This window comes from Sceloporus occidentalis, unplaced genomic scaffold (genome assembly GCF_023333645.1).
Source record: "Sceloporus occidentalis isolate IW3139 unplaced genomic scaffold, rSceOcc1.0.p SCAF_2, whole genome shotgun sequence".
NCBI classification, from domain to species: Eukaryota; Metazoa; Chordata; class Lepidosauria; order Squamata; family Phrynosomatidae; genus Sceloporus; species Sceloporus occidentalis.
In genome coordinates, this window is record NW_028316982.1 from 219,464,569 (window position 1) to 219,476,921 (window position 12,353).

At 39.2% G+C, this 12,353-nt stretch overlaps 1 protein-coding gene across 2 annotated transcripts in view; it reads left to right on the forward strand.

The window, feature by feature from the left end:
- CADM2 (cell adhesion molecule 2) overlaps positions 1-12,353 on the forward strand; it is a 562,189-nt gene that overhangs the window by 476,611 nt on the left and 73,225 nt on the right. The window lies entirely within an intron of this gene.

Sequence of the window (12,353 nt, forward strand, 5' to 3'; positions counted from 1 at the left end):
AGATGTTGTAGCTTTGATGTCTGCTGCTAATTTTAGGCTAAGATGTAGATAGCAAATGGAATGAATGACTGGCACATGTGCAGTTATTAGATTACACCAGGTTCCTGATGCAGCATGTAATAAGAATCTGTGTTTTGCTCAAGGCAAGAGGTCAAATTCTCAGTTGACGTAAACCATATATTTTCACAAACTGAAATCCACTATTGCCTTTCCATTGCAGTATGTGGTATTAGGTGGAATTGCTACAACATCTGGCCAAATCCTCACTTTCTTCCTCTACCACTATTTTTTCTGCAACCTAATGTGATGAAGAGTTATAGAGAACTCAAAAGCTTGCACATTTTATGCCTTTTTCTGTTTGTTCCAATCAAGGTATTGCTCACTTCTGGATTGTTCTGCTTTTTCCCCCTCTATGAACCAGTATGGCTACATTCATTTCTGTAAAAACAGAAATTTTACATTTCATAGATTAGGACATGCTGTCTACCAATCAACTGCAAAATGTTTCTTCAGTTTAAAGTGACCACTTTGGCTGTACAACTGAAGGCCTCTCATTAACATTATGCTGACTTAGCACTGTGAATTGCAACCAAGAGCCTTGTCCATGGTCTCATGAAAATTCAGGCATGAAATAGGGTTGATATACCTGCTGTTTCTATAATTTGAAAGGAAGAGTTTGGGGAAAGGAAGAACCACATTCACATAGCTGTGACTAGGAATCATAAATACAGAAATGTGGTTAGTTCAAGAACACACATGCTCTGGGTCCCATGTTTTCTTATTTTTGAAATAATAAGATATACATTTGTCTCTTTTCCTCACTTTAAATAGGAAAATATGTATACAAACGTCAAATAGTTACGAAACAGAAGATACTTTTGTTGAAATTCTTGTTTGGTGATTCAAGATTATCATGTGGAGAATTTGCATTTGGTGATGCAAGATTCCCAGCAGCATGTTTTCCTATGTTAGGCAAGTTATCTCTATGAAGTTTGTTCACATTTGTGCTAAGTACTTCTCTACGCACCTTCTTAATTAGTCACTTTTGGCTCTGTTGTTGAATTGTACTTTACAGTATCCAAAACCACCGAATGGATTAAAGCAGCCCATGCCACAAGATCAGTACTGTGAAATTTATCATTAGTCTGCCAGGTATTCGATAATGGCAGAATCACTGAAATTATGAAAACTCACCAGCCAGGTTTTTAAAAACAAATAAAAAGAAATTGATGAAATATTATTCTTGCCACACATCCTGCACATGATCCCCAAATATTTTGAAACATGACATGCTGAATATAGAATGGTGTATATATTATTCTGTTCCCTTTAGAAAGTTCATGTAGTTACAGTACTTTTCTGTTTGTTTGTTTGTTTGTTTGTTTAAAAAAGGATAAAATAAACCAATCTGCCAACATCTTAAATACCTACTGAGATTGGGATGCTCTATACAGATTGACAGGAATACTGTGCTGAAGCGGGATCAATCATGTCTATAAGCACATCGGATACACTTAATTTAGACATTTATATTCTACCTTTCTGCAGCAAAAAGTACCCCATAGTACCCAGTAGAGTTGTTCAAAATGGTTTACAAAATATAAAATGGAGGAGGAAGAGGAAAATTAAAAGAGACTTGATGATGTGCCAAACCACATGGGCCTTTGAAGTGCATATAACTCTTGCCTGACCACAGTCCAAGCCAATATAACATCAAACTTTTTGGTAATAAAATGATGAAAACATTGAGTCCACTTGTTAAAAATACTTAGGGAAACCAAGAGTTAGAATTTTCTGGGTGAGGGGAGGGAATCTTACTAAGTGTTTGAAAATCAATTTTTCTATACCATTATGAAATACTTGTTTTAGACGGCTTCTCACCCCCAACCCTCATTAAAAAAAAAACCAAGTTAGTTGCTTGCACCAATTGATTTGATTATCTGGTTCAATGGGAGTCAGAGATATGCTTCATTATCAAGATTATGTTGTGACGGTTAAGTTTGATTATTTGGTAGTCTGTGCCAGCACATCTTTCAAATTATTTAGTTGAAAGCTGGCCTTGCTGCCATTTTCCTGTAATGCATAGCACAGATTTTTCTTAATTAAATTTCTGCAAATATAGATACAGAACCACAGAGGGTAATTGCATGCATATATATTCCATAACACTGTAGGTCTTCTAAAACAGGATGATGCAGAATGTTCCTGGTAGGTTTTTTTTTTTAATCCAGTGTTTAGCAGTGTTTGAGATCAAATGCTTCTTCAGTACAATTTGATTATAAAGATAATTTTAGACAATTTCCTGTTCTTCCTTTTGAGCAATGAGTTTAGATGTACAGCTTTATGAAGTGTACCAAGTGGAACAGAATTCCCCTCTCCCCTTTCTTACTTCGTAATCTGAAAATTGAAGAAAGGGTTATGCCATTTAATAGAGGGCATAGATTTCCTTATCTTCATTTTGCACAAAAATTGTCTCTAGCGTTTAATATATTCTTCCAGGGGAGAGTTAATAACCACCCCAGTTGGGTAAAGGAGTTTATTATTGTCCCTCCCTCCTGTTTCCAGCACCTTGTGAGTTACTTTTGAGAAGACCAAGAAAAACCAAATGAATGTAATTCCTTGCCAAATTATGCTATGAACATATATAAGGGTTACACAGACTTGGTAGTATACTGCTTCTGTTTTCATTTTCCTGTTGGCCACATGACATTACATCGTGAAGCAAAGTTTACTGGCATTGTCTGTTGCACCTGACAAATTGTCTTGTTGTAAAGGCTGGGTGAATGGGAGGGAATGAAATTTGGATTTGGAAAAAAATATGGAGAACCTGTTGCCATTTTGATAACTTCTTATATCTAGACTTACTGTTTTGTATTGATAACTGGGTGATGAGGCTGCTTGGGATTACTAGTTTCTCTTTGATGTAGGGTAATGCCAGACCCAAAGAGACAAAACCAATATAATTTAGGAATCCCAACTAAGGGGATAAAGGATATTTACAGCATTATGGCCCATCTGTAGTCTTCACCAACTTTTATTCACATGAATAACTTCAGTTGGTGCCTCTATTTTATTTTACTTCCCTCACTTTTTTTTAGCAACTCTCTACCTTTCAGTATAAAGCTTTTCATGTTTAACTACATATATTTAACCATGTGTATTTATTCAGTATGTGTATTTATTCCTTTTGGGAGATACTTTATCCACACAGATTTTAATGAATAACAGAGAGGAATATTTCAGTCTTACATAGTTTCCCCTTCAGAAATAAACATATTAAAATTCAGAATTCACCATATACAAATCAAGGGCAGGCTTTGGGGCAAAATTATGGATTGTGCTACAACCTGTGGATAAGTGAAGGATAACATTTAACATGTAACACATAAATATCTTCCTTTCCTTTTAAAAATTCATACAAGGGACATACTTAAGAAGAGCCAAAAAGAAGGAGAGGATCTGAGGAGTTGCAGTTGGGGGGCATGTAAATGGCATTGCTGATCTGTAAATGTTTACATCTATACAAATATGGACAGGGAAAATAATATAAACGAGGACAAAGAATGAGAATGTGGGCTGAAAGAAAGGGAGAAGAAAAAGAGTAAAGAAAGCAATCTGCCTCTATGAAGCATACTATATAAGTCTCATGAAGCTTGGCAGCCTCTCTTCAGAAAGGTGTCTATAGTATATCCTATAAAAATAGTTGCTGCAGTCTTGGTTTTGGTGCTATTGTTGATGAATCCACTTGATTGGAAAAAATGTGAGGAGGGAGGGAGGGAAAGAGGTAAGGCTGCTTTTCTTTCTCTGGTGTGGGCCAGGGAGAGATAATGAGGTGGGAGTATTGCTTTCACCAAAAGGGGGTTCTCACCTGTGCTCTTTGTCACTGCCTTTGTGGTGGGTCCTTATTCCAGCATTGACTTGTGTATAAATCAACACAAATTTGGGGGATTAATTTTTTGTCAAAAAAAAAATCAACTTATATACAAATATATATGGTATAGTATACTGTATATGGTATAGAAATCTTGTATTTTTACAATCCTGATATCTGAGCAGTTTGAATTTGAACTGTATAGAAATGTTGTGCTGCATCAGACCAATAGTCAATCTTTTCTAATGTTCAAATAAAAAATAATACTAAGATGAAGAAAATATTTTGCTCCCTTAATGACTAACCGGTTGCTTCTGGAAAGTCCATCAGCAGAATAATATGAGTTCCATTTTGTTTCCAGCATTTGGTATTTAAAGAGATACTGCCTCTATGTAAAGTGATATGTAGCCAACATAGAAATCCCTGTGACTCCCTGTGTCTATGTAGTGGGTGAGCCCATTGACTGTCTATTGGGTTCCATTAATTCTTCTTATGCTTCTTTTGTTTCAGTGGTCTTTAGCATATGGAATAAGTAAGAATGTTCTTGGAAATGTATGCATTTATGATGCATTTGTATATGATTTATCTTATTTCTTGTACATCCTTTCATAAGAAGCTTGGGATTTTTTTTAAAACCCTTCAGTGTTGAGGAAGACCCTACATCCCCAAATATGAGGGCGTTAGAATAGGATTTGTTCTACATTCTCTTGTTTAGTTTGTGCTTTACTGTTTGCACACTTTTTTCCCCATATTCCGATCTTGCTTATTTTCAATCACAGTAATTTTTTTTCCTTCCAGCTTTCATTATCGAGCTCTTTGGAGTCACCTATCTGTCTTTTATTCCCTTTCCTGAGAACACTTCTCTCAGTGGAACCATATCTGCTAATTCCCTCAATTTCCAAAGTTATCTTCAAAATTCAGGAGAGATTTAGACAGCTTTAGCGCAAGCAGAGGCTTGACTTAAATGAAAATGTGTAGTTTATCATAATTAGAGATTAAGCATAAGCATAGTGTTTACTCATATTAATTATACAAACAATGTGAACATGGTGATGCTTTAATTGAGGCAGTCTAAAAATAAAAGCACGAGGAAGTAATTGTGTCCCATAATATCCAAGTATGGGTTAATTTTGTTTTAATATTTTTCATTATATATAAAAGAACAACTTAGTACAGACATAGTAGAACTAAGCCAAAAAAGGGACTATGGCATGCTTAAGACACACCTCTGAGAAAACCTAGGTAGGACTGTGCTGTAAAAGATTTAGCTAAATCTTTATAGCACAATCCTACATATGATTTTTCAGAGGTGTGCTTCAGTGATACCATAGTTCCATTTTGGCCTGATTCTACCATATCTGTTAACACTATTAGCTCACCCGTATTCCCAACTTCAATTTTCATAAAGAAGCAAGTTTCATGTCCTTCTATAAGCAGAGATACCAGGCAAAATCTGTCTCATACAATTACTCCCTATTGTTAGAAATGAATATTCACCCATTTTTATGTGCATATTTAGTCAAAGTGCATGATCAACATATACATGACTTTACAAAGTTTAGATGAAATGGCAGTCCCATTATCAATGGAATAGACTTCATGGCGGGATACAAACGGGCAGGGGAAGACGTCTTGGAGGTGTATTCTGCTGAATACGGAGCCTCCAGACCGCCCGCCCTGGGGGCGTGGCTCAGGAGATGGGGCTTCCACATGGGGGGCAGTGAAGATGCCTCACCTGGGGCCGTTTCTGACCCGGAGTTTCTATACCGCCGCCTCGGAGGACGCTGCAAAGAGAGAGGCAGCTTCCTCACGGACGGCCAAAAATGGGGCTTTTTTTTCCTTTGCCGGCTGGCGGATGCGCAGCTGCGCAGCTGCAGCGCTAAGCAGCGGCAGCAGAAAGCCTATGTGCACATTTAAAGTGCCCAAGCCCCTTTAAAACTTTTTCCCCCGCTCTGCCCAAGAACAATGGTGGTCTCCTGCCAGCTGGTGATCAACTGGTGTTGGCATCCTTGTCCTCTTGCACTTTGCCAGTGTCACCAGCATCATGGATGCCTCCTCTCCTTTGGTCCCCGCGCTCTTGCTGAATCTGCAATGCACAGCCACAGCTGTCGCCGCTGCCACCGCTGTCCCCCTGCCATCCCCCATCACCTCCCTTGTATATATGTAAATATTTACAGTTTTAGCGGTTTTTATTGTTAGGTGAAAATGGCACAGGAATGTGTGTAGGGGCTCACTTTAAAGTCCAAACTTTCCAAGCAGCGCATGCGTACATGTTGCTCTAGGGTTAGGGTTAGGGTTAGGGTTAGGGTTACGAGTCTTAAAATGCGCTGCAGCTGTGCTGCAGCTTCCACACCTGCATGGCAGCTGATGCTGCAATTAAAGCCTGACTGCAAACTGCGCATGTTCCAGGACCCCGACTCATTATGCGACGCAGCAGACACGGAGCTTTTAAATGGGCAACTTAAATTAGCGGCGTAGCAATTCTGACGTACCGGTGCAGCAGCTTACAGACGGAGCTGCGCAGCTGCGCATCAAACGGAAAAGAAGCGGAGAAAAGCAGCACCTTTTTAATGCTGCTTCTTCCCGCTTGGGGCGTGCGGGGGGCGTGTTCATGGCGGCATTCAGGTAAGGCCCGTCTGAAGGCTCTACCTTCATGACGTCATGAATACACCCCTTTTTGCCCGTCTGTATCCCGCCCATGATTCCTTTTCAAACCATGTTTTGATCTATAACAAGAGAAAACAGGGGGAAAATCTAGACTTTTACGGCCTATTCACACTATATAATCATTTACTTTAACTGCCATGGTAATATCCTATCGAATCCTGGCATTTGTACTTTAGTAAGTGGCTTTTACAGTTGTTAGCCACAGAGATCTAGTGTCACACCAAAATGTAAACCTGAGGATTCCATAAGAAGTTGCGATTCCATAAGAAAGTTGGCACAATAATTGTGTAGTGCAAAGGGGCCTTAGTGTAGCTTTGATTGGATAACAGCATTTCTTCTAAAAAACAAAAGATAGTAGGAAAGTCATGAGTTCATATACTTCATTTGCATTAACAAATGCAAATTTTTATTCAAATATAGTTTACATGAAAAATTCTTGAGTGCATTTTTTACACAAGCTTTGTTTTATGAAAAAGAAACAATGAAACATGCAATTATTTTGCCATTGCAAATAAGGTACACCCTTATTATATTTATTTTATATATTATATTGGTTCTGACCATTAGAAAGAGTAGATTATTTTAGATCTCAGGTACATCATTATTCCTACATAGATCATACATCTTAGGTTGAGAGACTGAGGGCTCGCTTACACCAGCCAGAATATTCCGAACTGCTCCAGTGCTGCCCTCTCCCCCCCCCCATCATCTCCACACTCTGTAGTGATGCCAAGCAGCTGTCTGCACAACCGTTCCTGTTATGTCACTGCCACTAGCACAACTCTCTCCTCTAATGTCAGAAACGTGTTGCCCAGTGTTGAGCACATGGCTGGACACCTTGTTGTAACTTTAAGGGAGCAACTTGTATCAGCAGCAGCAGCACCAGGTGATACATCAGGGACATAAGTGTAGGCAACCGTATGGCATTGTTATGGAGTGATCCAGTTTCTCCTGCAAAATCCAGAGGAAAAAACATTTAGTGGGGGGGTGGGACTAGGGCAGGTTCAGAGTGGAACTGCTTTACACTGTGAAGACAGTCCACACGTGAATCAAGATTTTGACCCTATGTTGTGAAGGTAGGTCAACGTGAGGAAGGAGTGAAACTACATTTGGCCCTCCAGATTTACAGTCTTGAGACTCACGATTTTGATTATTCGCAAGGTCAAGGCTGTCTCACCCAGGCATTGCTCCTCTCCCTCCCTCCTAGGCTTTTCTCCTGAAGAAAAAAGCCCAGGAGTTTCATTCCCAGCTGGCCAAGCAGTGGCGTGGTCAGTAAAGGAAGAGGATCCACCATTCTCCCAGGATCCTTGTCTGCCCCATTGCAGTCCATGAGGTGATTGAGAAAGCAAAGGGAGGAAGAGGATCCATTCCCCCAAGTCCCTTTGCCTGCCCCACCACTCCCTAGGATGTCTGGGGGAGGAGGCGATCAAGCAGGCAAAGGGAGGAGGAGGATCCATCCCTCCCCAGGACTCCTTCCCAGCCAGATAGCTGCCTGAGCAGCCCAGGCAGTGATCCAGCTGGGAAAGAGACTTGGGGAGATGGAGGCTGTCCTCCCTTTCCCTGCCCAATTGCCCCCTGACAAAGGAAGTGATGAGGCTGGGAAAGGGGCAGGGAGCCAGTTAAAGGGATGGGAGGGGGGAAAGAAGCATGGGTTCCTGCTCCTCTTCCCCCCCACCCCTCCTTTTAACTGGCTTCTGAGTGGGGGGGTGGAGTTATTCACAAATTTTCCATATTTGCAGGGGGTCTCGTTCCCCTAAACCGCACGAATATGGAGGGGGGTGTATTTTATTTAGCTCGGGCAGATGAGAGGGGGCACCACTATAATGCAGGCCAGTGTTTTTATCCAGCCTCTTAACTTTGACTGGGAGATGGATACATATTATGATAACAACAGTCCTGTGGGTGAAGAAAGTGGTTAATTGCTTTCCCACTTGTGGAAGATTTGTAGAAATCTTTTGGGTAGTTGGATTTTGGTAATTAGACAAGACATAAATGAAAGTTATCAACCACCCTCCCCCTAAGGCTGTTTCTAATAAACTTCGCATAATGTTGTCCACCTTTACTTCTACATTTAATAACAAATAGACAAACATTGTGAACAGTGGTATGCAGTTGAACTTTCAGGTTGCCAAATAGTATCTTAAATGGTTGCAGGAGAAACTCCATTACTACACTTTAATTCAGCTAGTTTTGTTTTTCCACCCCAAAATCTTCCTCATTAACACTTCAGCAGACATGTCAGTTTTATTCAATTTACCTATTTCCAGGTCCACTACTCAGTTCCATGGAGAAGCTTCCTGATTCATTTGAAATCTGTGGATTCTTTCAAAAGGGAATATTGTTACTGCTGTTGTTTAGAGTGATGATACCAATTGTATCTGTTAAGTCTTCCTTAGTGAATTTCCTATGGTAAAAGAGAAAAGGCACACTGGAAAAACATAGCAGGAATACAAAATGTTCCATTGCTCGAATGAAATAGAGTGCAGTTTTGGAATCTTCTTTAAATAAAGTTGTTCAAGTGTCCTTTGGAAGCCAGAATTGTAATGTGGCCTACCTTTTCCTCTGCATGAAAATGGAACCTCTTATTGGGAGGGGGTTGCAAATGTCAGGATGAAGTTTAATATGGTAAGAAATTGCATTTTCCAATCATTTCAGAAGAGATTAGTAGGCTGGTGAATTAAGGATCTAGTTTTGCAGACAGAAAAAAAATACGTTTCTGTCCTTCAACCTGACACACCAGAATCAGAACAGAATGTGAGTCCTGATCCATGAACTCTTCCACAAGGTTACCAAATCACTACTGAAAAACTCATATACTGGGAGTATTCCATCAAGCTAATAAATTTGATAGAAGTTTTGACGATAAGCTAGGCATCAGTTGATCACGTACAGCCTCTTTTAAGGTAAACAATCTTCCCCCAGCCCTTGTTAAGTAACCCATTCCCCAAGTCCTTGGTGTCATAGGGAAGCAGACATACTATGTAACCTTCACAATGTCAGCTTGTTTGTCTGGACAAAATTTTATGAGACCAAGACAGACAATTCAAAATAAATGCAACCATTTTTCTGAGTTAGCCCATGTGAAGCTACGTTAGTGTCCCCTTCAAGTACCTCATCTGCTTTCCTTATTCTCTAGTGGCTCCTTCTCCTATTCTTCTACTTGTTGTTTAAGCAAGTAAGAAGATTGAGGAAATAAAAGTAATTTGAGAGTTTGGTAAGGAACATGTGCAATCTAGATGTTGCTGGCTTGCAAATTTTACTTTTCTTAATCAGCAAGTCAATGGCTGTAGGTGGTGAGTGTTGTAGTCCAACATCTGGACAGATATACATTTTCATTCAATGATCTGGGGCCCAGGAGTATAAAGTGTAACATTCTTGGCTGTACAGAGATCTAGATACCCCCTTTCCCTTATACAATTGGCCCTTCTTATACACGGATTTTTTATACACGGATTCAAGCATCCACGGTTTGAAAATGTTTAAAAAAGTGTAAATTTCAAATATCAAACCTTGATTTTCCATTTTTATAAGGGACATCATTTTGCTATGTCATTATATTCAATGAGACTTGAAGAGAAATATACAGATTTTGTTATACACGGGGGATCTTGGAACCAAACTCCAGCATATAACAAGGGTCCACTGTACTTTATTGTACAGCCCTGAACCAGATTGGAACCAAGAAGCAGAGATGAGGGAGGACTAAACTTCCCCCTCCATCTCATTGGTTGTAGATCAGAATTTAAATGGGCACCATTACATTCATATTCTGATTGATGGTTTCCCATAGGCATTTGGTTTGCCATTGTGATAAAGAGAACGATGGGCGAAATAGCCCATTGGTTTAATCCTCTTCTTATGTTCTTAAAACCCTCTCCTATGAAGAATAAAAAGAGGGCACACTGATGACTTAACATGTAAGAAATGTCATATTTCTTAAAATGAGATCTGCACACTCTCCAGTGCAGGTATAACTTTTGAAATGGAAATTTAGGAGATAGGTGGGGAGAAAACATGTTATATGCACGTGTGAAAAAAGACCAACAGCAGAAAATTGATTATATTTGTTACTATTGTTATGGTGTAGAGAAGTCAACATGTTCCTTTCCCATTAATTTAATTAGTGACCATGTTAAATCTAAAATCAAGAATCTAATTTTGCTGAATTAAAACATTTTAATGAAGGGCAAAAATATCACCCCTTAATTTCAGCATCCGTCCATCCTGTTGAGTAAGCTTTGAATACATGATAACAGTTGACTAAATTATATTTGCATTTTGTTTCAGCAGCACATTCTTTTAACTGACTTTTGAAATAAATTATTATTGAAATGGTTATATGTTTTGTGCTGTGATTCAGTCAGGTAGAGAAAGAATTTAGGTCATATTTCCATATTTTCCTAATATTAATTTTAGGGCTATTTATAGAACTAATGGATGGGGCTACACTACATTTCCTGGTTCTTCTTTACTGGGAATAATCAGGTCCATTCCAGTAAACAATAGCAGAATCTGTGGTTCATCTTTGTAGATTAACATACCTTGATGTTTTATAACACGTTTGAATGAACTCTACAAGATTTATTACATACTTTATGCATGTTTCTGCCAAGGTATCCAAGGCATGTGTGTGTTAAAACTTTAAAATACTAAAACAAATGTAACATTATATGGAATAATAGTATTCTCTCAGGCTAATAATATGCTGACACAAACTCTCTGATCTGGATTTCCTGCCTTCTCTTAGCCATTTATGTAATCTGTGGGGTATGTAAGGGAGGGTTGCCCCAACATTCCTCAGGAAAGTCTGGCTCATATCTTTTGATTTTAGCTTGGGCTTTAGATTGCCTAAAATGTCACACTTATGCACACTTGCACATTTTTGCTCACCACGGCTAGGGTGTCTTTGCCTTTTGGCAAGCAGAATTTATTTTATTTTATTTCAAGGATTTATATCCTGCCTTTCTCCCACAATGGAATTCAAGGCTGGTATGAATAACTGTCAGGGATACTTTGATTGTGAGTTCCTGCATGGCAGGGGATTGGACTGGATGGCCTTGTGGTCTCTTCCAACTCTATGATTCTATGATTCTTTGATTCTATGATCCTTGAACATTTATGACAAGTTGCCTCAATGGTTGAGCACTGCCTAGGATTGTTGTATGCCATGCTTTTGCTGCTTGGAATACCTTGTTGGGATACAGAATATGCTGGAGGCTTGTTTTTCTTATGTACACAGCCTTGATGCTTTAATTTCTGTTTGACCGCATGTACTATTACTTCTTCCAACAAAGTTTGAGCTTGGTGAGTTATGAGGGTCTGTGTTCTGCAGATATCTAGTCTCTTCAAGAGTGAGATATTTTTTTTTCCCTCCTAAAAGTCTCATCTTGAGTTTACTGTCACTTATGTTGAAGCCAATATGGTCCTTGAGCTTATGGAGCTTATTGCTTTATACTCTTAAAATGGGGCTAGGTCGCTTTGAATGCGGTCCCTGCATTCTGGGAATTGTAGTTTAGGCAGGGGCACTTAGACTATTGAGCCAGACAGCCCTTAAGCCTCACTCAACTACAAACCCGAAAATGCAACAGGAGGCAGGGACCACATTTAAAATGACCTAGCCCCGCTTTAAGAGTGTAAAGCGATAAGCTCCTACATCTCCAAATTTACAGTGCTGTGCTTTTAATTTTGGAGTTCTGTGTCAAAAGCATTGATTTGCTATGTTTCTATTTGCTAGTACAATTGACTCTTCATATCCACTGATTCTTCAGTCACAGATGTTGCATCTATGGCTTGGAAATATATATATGTATTTAAA